The sequence below is a fragment of the Triticum aestivum genome, chromosome 1B (assembly GCF_018294505.1).
Source record: "Triticum aestivum cultivar Chinese Spring chromosome 1B, IWGSC CS RefSeq v2.1, whole genome shotgun sequence".
NCBI classification, from domain to species: domain Eukaryota; kingdom Viridiplantae; phylum Streptophyta; class Magnoliopsida; order Poales; family Poaceae; genus Triticum; species Triticum aestivum.
The window spans coordinates 592,395,928-592,404,075 of record NC_057795.1 but is presented as its reverse complement, the minus strand read 5'-3'; positions in this window follow the sequence as shown (position 1 = coordinate 592,404,075).

Genomic DNA, 8,148 nt, shown 5'->3' with positions numbered 1-8,148 from the left:
AATCTTCACTGTGTCCTTGACAGCTGAAGAAATTACAAACGGTAACTTAAAACTTATCTTATCTAAATTTTCGGCTTTGCCGCTCAAACCGTTCCGCCTCTCACAACAAATACTTATCTGTTCACCCACGATCCTACACGATCGCCACCTCATAGTACGTGGGTGACACATGTCACGTGAATGAGAAGAGCCAGGGGCACGTTCGTCCGAAATCCCCGGGCTCACAGTTATTCACTGCAGCTATAAATACCCCTGCCTCTTCCTTACTTCACTTTTACTCCGCTCGACCTCTCTCCTGCTCAAGCTTCCCAAGCCCTAGCGCCGCCGCTACTTCATCGTCGCCGGTGAGGAAGAGCTTCACTGCCTCGACCTCGTCGCTGTCATACTCGCGCCGGTTGCGGATTTCTTCACTCCGCCGCCGCCGTAGCCGTCTTCCTCTGCCGAGTTAGGGCGTGGAGGATCTGAACGGATGAACTTCACTTCAACACTTCCCAGTTCGTCGTCTTCTTCACTACGGGTAATTAAAAGTTACTTTTATTGCCCACTTTGATTCATGTGTTTTCCTAAAAATCTTCAAAGGTGTTTATTCTTCAAATCTTCACACACTAAACACCTCACATGTTATCTGTTCTTGATTCATTTCTCTAAGCAATTCAAGATTCCTCAATTGTGTGGATTTTCAAATCTGTACAACTCTGGAACCTAAGATAAAGAACGCTTAGCAAAATTCTTCAAGACTCATCGGTCAAATTCCTCAAACCTTTTCTTTTTGAAAATCTTCTGATAACGCATATGACCTCTCCAAATTCCCCGCAACTATACTCTGTTCACAAGTACAAATGTCCGCTGCTGAATCACTAGGTTCTCATCAACTCAACTCATTGATGTACAAGCTGAAATGAAGCAACTGAGTGATGATTTCAATCGGTACCATGCTGATTGGAAGGGAGCAAAAGTACATTTCATCAATCTGACGAAGACTTTCTCTTCAACTGCCACTGCTCCAGTGCAGGTTGAAATTTCTCAAGCTGAAGAATCTGCCCAGTGTCGTGGTTCTAAGTCTGACAGTAGAGTGGGGGTAGGTATGGAGAGGCAAGGTCCTAGCTATGGAGAGGTTGTAAACACAAGAGATGTACGAGTTCAGGCCCTTCTCGGAGGAAGTAAAAGCCCTACGTCTCGGAGCCCGGAGGCGGTCGAGTGGATTACGTGTATATGAGTTACAGAGTGCCGAACCCTTCTACCTGTGGAGGGGGTGGCTTATATAGAGTGCGCCAGGACCCCAGCCAGCCCATGTAGGAGAGGGTTTAAGGTGCGTTAAGTCCGGGGCGTTACTGGTAACGCCCCACATAAAGTGTCTTTACTATCATAAAGTCTACTTAATTACAGACCGTTGCAGTGCAGAGTGCCTCTTGACCTTCTGGTGGTCGAGTGAGTCTTCGTGGTCGAGTCCTTCAAGTCAGTCGAGTGAGTCCCTCGTAGGTCGACTGGAAGGTGATCTCTTCTAAGGATGTCCCTGGGCAGGGTACTTAGATCAGGTCTGTGACCCTACCCTAGGTACATGACTCCATCATTAGCCCCCGAATGGATTGAGGCTTGAGTGATGAAGGAGTTGATGTTTTTTCCGATTAGCCTTCGCATGCTAGTCGTGCATTGCTTTGAACCAAAGAATCTCTTTGTTGATAGTGAGCAACTTTTCTTCAGTCGACTCGATCCATTCTTTTTCTTTGTAGAGTGATCTTTTGGACTTCGCTGATTTCCGAGCGACGGATCCCAGGGAGTCCCGCGCCTAGCAGACTGATCTGCCGTTCGCGGATTCCGCGGGATACGGAATTTGGGGGAGCGCGCGAAGCGGAGCGGTCCGCGGCGCTCGGATGGGACGGGGCATAGATGCCTCGATCCCCGCGCCGCTTTTTTCGCCACGTATCACACTCGTGCAACTGTTTCAGGATATGATTAGATCGACCGGGCCCACCTGTCATCCACTCGGAAGGGATCTTATAAATGCGCCCGGCGAGGGTTTTTTGAACAGTGCCTCAGCATTCTCCCTCTGCCCCCTTCGTCTCCGCCCAACGCGCTCGCTCTCGCCTCCGCACAACCTCTCCTCGCGCGCCTCACCGGTAGCCATGGTCAAGGAGAAGACGGCGGCACTGGAACACGCGAAGAAGGCGTCGGCGACGGAGAAGGCGAAGGGGAGACCCACCAGCCGCGGCGGGTCTTCGTCTAGATCTCGCCTGTCGAAAGGCTAGGTCCAGGGAGATTGGATCCAGTCGACCATCACGGAGAAGGATCTCCTCGACATGGCCAACGAGGGCCTGATCCCTCATGGGGCTGCGAGGCTTCCGGGGAAAGAGTGGCAGCCCCAGCCAGAAGAGGGTGAGTGCGTGCTTCTGGCTACCCATGTCGACCGCGGATTCTCTTTGCCGCTGAGCATTTTCTTTCGTGGTTTCTTGAACTTCTTTGGAGCGCAACTCCACCACTTCACCCCGAATTCTATCGCCTATCTTGCCGCGTTTGTGTCCATGTGTGAGAGTTTTCTGGGTTGTCGACCGCATTGGGGCTTGTTCATGCACATATTCACGTGTCGCTCTCAGACTGTGAAGAAGGCGAGCCCAGGCGACGAAAAAACCCGAGTTGTCCAAATGTGTAGGGGTCTGGGGATCCAGGTGAGGAGCAAGAGCACCTTCCCAGCCATGACATTTCCCGAGTCAGTCAGAGGCTGGCAGTCGACCTGGTTCTACTGCCAGGATCAGTCGACGCCGGGACAGTCGAGTGGACTCCCTCAATTCACCATGGACCGAGTGAACAAGCCCTCCTCTCTGAAGGTGATTCCGGAGGAGAAAGCTGACGTGAAGATGCTGATGGAGCGTGTAGTTCAGTTGGTTCGGGATGGAGTGACGGGTATGGATCTCCTGGAGGTTTTCCTTAGGCGTCGTATCCAGCCTCTTCAATTCCGGAGCCATTGCATGTGGCTGTACTGCGGGACTGAGGATGTGACTCGGGTTAATCCAGAAACAGTCGACGATGCCACACTGGAAAGGTGGATGGCCGCTGTTACTGGGAACAAGGATAACCCTCGCGGAGCCAGAAGGATTCCTCCACTCGACTACCACAGTGATCCAAACAAGGTATGTCTGCTCCACTTCCCATTGTATTCTCGTCGTATTTATTTCTGTTTTCCCTGCCGATCGGTCGACTGATCTTTGTCTGGATGTCTATCAGGCCCTCACTGAGCTGTACTCGATGCCCAACGGAGCACAAGCTCCGACTGAGGAGGGAGAAGCGAGCGGGGGCGAGAGCCAGGAGGAGGAGTGGGACTCGGACGCCGCTGAGGATGATGATGATGACGATGACACTGATGACGATAATGATGATGTTGATGAAGACGAGGAAGAGGAGGAGGAGGAGGTTGCACCACCGCGCTCGGAAAGGCGGTCGAAGCTTGTCCATGACCCTGCGACTGAACGTGGCAAGGGGGTTGCGACTGTCACTCAGTCGACCAAGCGCCCTCGGACCACCTCTCCGGCGCCGACTGAAAAGGCGTCGAAGCAGCCCAGGGCGGCCCCGTCAAAGCCGACCAAGCACCTGCCGAAGATGAAGGTGTCCATCCCCACCATATCAGGGCAATCATGTTGCTTAAGTCTTCTTGTTTTGCTTGAACTTTATCTCTGGTTGGCGCTGGAGTTAGTCGACTGACTCTTTGGAGTTGCAGTGCTGCTACTTCTGAGACCTCAGCCTGGGCTGACGATCATGAGATGGAGGACGCAGCAACCTCAAAACCTGGTACTATACTCTTAACCCCGTTTCTAGTCGACTGACTCATAATCTCTAATTCTGATTCTTTTCTGTAGCTCCATCCAATGTTGTTATCACTCTCCCTGATGATGATGAAGATGAGGAACCGCTGAAGCACAGAATGAGGAGGAAAGCGTCTGCCAGCAGGGTGCCCCAGGATGTGACGGTGCCTGAGACTCTGGTCGCGGAGGAGGAGAACACCACTCGACACACTGTGTCCTTCGCAGATCCACTGACGAGTGCTCCGCAACCCTCCCTCTTCACGACGCACCACGTCCCAGAGGACCAAGCTGGCGCCGCGAAGGAGGCGATACGCCAGGCAGGTATCATGATGGAGCAGTTGAAGACCATCCGGGATGCGAGCCAGGCAGCTTACGACGCCAGTTCCGCCCTTCAAAGGAATGTTCAGGTCAGTCGACCACCACTTGTTCTGTTAGGATATGCTATCAAAAAACTTTTCTTTCCAGAATTTATAGTAGTCACCCAGTGGGTGTGTCGATTTAAACTCCGTGTTAGCGGGGGCACGCTGAGTGCACCCGCTGGGTGTAGTCCCCAAGGCTAAGGTTGACTGCTGGCAGTCGGCCTTAGGCTTTATAATTTCAGTCTCTCCGTCATTCGACTACGGCGAATGGATTTTGCAAACCGATGGGGGCACGCTGAGTGCACCCACTGGGTGTAGTCCCCGAGACTGTGGTCGACTGCTGGCAGTCGGTTACAGTCTTAAAGAATACATCTTGTTTTTTTTTGAGGTCGACTGGTCGACTCTGTCTTCAATAGGATTAGTGGGGGCACGCTGAGTGCACCCACTGGGTGTAGTCCCCAAGGCTAAGGTCGACTACTGGCAGTCGGCCTTAGGCTTTATAATTTCAGTCTTTCCGTCATTCGACGATGGCGACTGGATTTCGCAAACCGGTCGACTGGTCGACTCTGTCTTCAATAGGATTAGTGGGGGCACGCTAAGTGCACCCACTGGGTGTAGTCCCCAAGGCTAAGGTCGACTGCTGGCAGTCAGCCTTAGGCTTTATAATTTCAGTCTTTCCGTCATTCGATGATGGCGACTGGATTTCGCAAACTGGTCGACTAGTCGACTCTGTCTTCAATAGGATTAGTGGGGGCACGCTGAGTGCACCCACTGGGTGTAGTCCCCGAGACTACGGTCGAATGCTTGAATTCGGCTGTAGTCTTAAAAACACGTGATTTTTCCTTTTTCACTCGGAAGTGAATTATCTCTGACATTTAGTCGATTGGTTCTTCGCAGAACTCCTGTGACCTTGCAGCTCGCTACACTGAACTGGAAAACAAGCACATTCAGCTCGAGCTGAATTTGAAGCTGGTTCAGGAGAATCTGACGAAGGCAAAGGAGGAGACCGAAGGTATGTTTGGTGAGACCTCGACGACTGCTTTTTCCCTTCATTTGTTTCAAAATCTGATCTTGCTGTAACTTGCAGGTAAGGTGAGGGAGGCCCAAAGGAAAAAAGACCTTGAACTAGCTGAGAGGATCAAGCTTGCCGACGAGAAGTTAGCTTCGGTTACCAAGGTTGAACAAGAAAATACCAATCTGAAAGCTGCTCTTGAGAGGAAAAATGATCTGGAGGCCTTCCTGAGTGGTCTTGCCAAGAAGCTGTTTCTTGTGCTTGAAGGTAAACCTTCAACAATCACTTTCAACTGTGGTTTTTTTCATTCGACCATTGCTTTGACTCGGTGATCGTCCTTGCAGAATTTTGTCAAAACTTTGAAGAAGAGACTAGCCGGCTGGAACCAAACCTTGACCCCGTCAATTCTCCGGTGAACGACGAAGTTGCCATGAATGTTTTCCGACTGGAGTCCCGTGTTGCAGCTGTCGTGGACTATCTTGCAAGGCTGAAGGTCGCCACATCTCGCATCGACTCAACGCTCTGGCCCGGGGAGACACTCCAGAACGACCTCGAGTCGCTGATGGCTCGTTTGAACGTTGTCCCTGGTCGAGTGCAGGAGTGGAAAAAGTCCTCGGCTCGGTGTGGTGCAGATGTTGCTCTGTGTCTGGCCCGAGTCCACTGCAAAGATGCGCGAGAAGACAAGCTGGCTGCCCTCCGGGTGGCCAACACCAAGAAACACGACTTCAGGTCCTTTATGGAAACTTTCCTTGCTGCTGCCACTCGGATCGCAGATGGAATTGATCTTGATGAGTTTGTTGCACCTTCCAGCCCTCCACAGGAGGGGTAAAAAACTTCTTCTAAGCTCGACACTTTAAATTTGCCTTGGTATGCCGAGTGGAGTTGTAACCGATAAACCTTAACAGGCTTAGCGCCTGAGCACTTTCGGTTCCTTTAGGTATCGATCTGAACTTGAATTTGGTGTTTGAATATGATTGCTTTTGGCTCAAAATGTCTTTTGCGGGTTCAAAGCAAGACGCTCACTGCAGTCGACTCATTCCTTAATCCACTTAGGCGAGCGCTGGGCTGCAGCTAAGCCTCCCGAGTGAGAGGTTTGCTCTTCACTCGGTAGGATTTCTATATCTTAGGCGAGCACTGGGCTGCAGCTAAACCCCCGAGTGAGAGGTTTGCTTTTCACTCGATAGGATTTTTTATATCTTAGGCGAGCACTGGGCTGCAGCTAAGCCCCCGAGTGAGAGGTTTGCTCTTCACTCGGTAGGATTTTGATAACTTAGGCGAGCGCTGGGCTGCAGCTAAGCCCCCGAGTGAGAGGTTTGCTCTTCACTCGGTAGGATTTTGATAACTTAGGCGAGCGCTGGGCTGCAGCTAAGCCCCCGAGTGAGAGGTTTGCTCTTCACTCGGTAGGATTTTGATAACTTAGGCGAGCACTGGGCTGCAGCTAAGCCCCCGAGTGAGAGGTTTGCTCTTCACTCGGTAGGATTTTTATATCTTAGGCGAGTACTTGGACTGCAGCTAAGCCTCCGAGTGGAAGTCTGGCTTACCACTCGGTAGGATTTTGTATATCTTAGGCGAGTACTTGGACTGCAGCTAAGCCTCCGAGTGGAAGTCTGGCTTACCACTCGGTAGGATTTTTTATATCTTAGGCGAAATGGATTCGCAGCTAAGCCTCCGAGTGGGAGTCTGGCTCACCACTCGGTAAGGATTTTTACAAACTTAGGCGAAACGGATTCGCGGCTAAGTCACCCACTGAGGGGAAAATTTTATTGGACAAAAATAAAAAGTGACAAAAATTATGGAGGAACTATGACACTATTATTTTGAAATCTATGAACTACAGGAGTACTTTATTGCAACTCATCCGAGTGATAAACTTAAGTGTAAAATGGGCGGAGTAGTTCCGCGTTCCAAGCTCGGGGCTCGTCGATATTATGTTCGACGTTGTAAAGACGGTATGCCCCGTTGTGGAGAACTTTGGTGACGATGAAGGGTCCTTCCCAAGAAGGAGCAAGCTTGAGTGGTTTCTTCTGATCCACTCGGAGAACTAAATCTCCTTCCTGGAAGGCTCGACCCCTCACATTTCTGGCGTGGAAACGACACAAATCTTGTTGGTAGATGGTCGATCGGATCAGAGCCATCTCCCTTTCTTCCTCTAAAAGGTCGACTGCGTCCTGTCACGCTTGTTCAGCTTCTGCTTCGTTGTAGATCTCAACTCGAGGAGCATTGTGGAGAAGATCACTCGGCAAGACTGCTTCAGCTCCGTAGACCAAGAAGAATGGAGTTCTTCCGGTCGACCGATTAGGTGTGGTCCGCAGTCCCCAAAGCACCGAGGGAAGTTTGTCGACCCAAGCTCCAGCTGCATGCTTGAGATAACGCATCAGTCGGGGTTTCAATCCCTTGAGAATCAGACCATTGGCTCGCTCTGCTTGTCCATTCGACTGCGGATGGGCAACTGAAGCGTAGTCGACTCGTGTGCCTTGAGAGTTGCAGAAATCCCTGAATTCTTCCGAGTCAAAGTTCGACCCATTATCCGTAATGATGCTGTGTGGGACTCCATATCTGAATATCAGTTCCCTGATGAAGCTAACAGCAGCACCGGCGTCAAGGTTCTTGATTGGTTTACCCTCAATCCACTTGGTGAACTTGTCGACTGCCACCAGTACATGCGTGAAGCCACTTCGCCCTGTTCTCAAAGGACCGACCATGTCCAACCCCCATACTGCGAAAGGCCAGACGAGTGGAATGGTCTTCCGAGCTGATGCAGGCTTGTGCGACATATTAGAGTAGAACTGACATCCCTCGCACTTATCCACTATCTCCTTTGCCATCTCATTCGCCTTTGGCCAGTAAAATCCGGCTCGGTATGCTTTGGCCACGATGGTCCGAGAGGACGCATGATGACCACAAGTTCCCGAGTGGATATCATTGAGGATGATTCGACCTTCTTCTGGTGTTATGCACTTCTGACCAACTCCAGTCGCGCTTT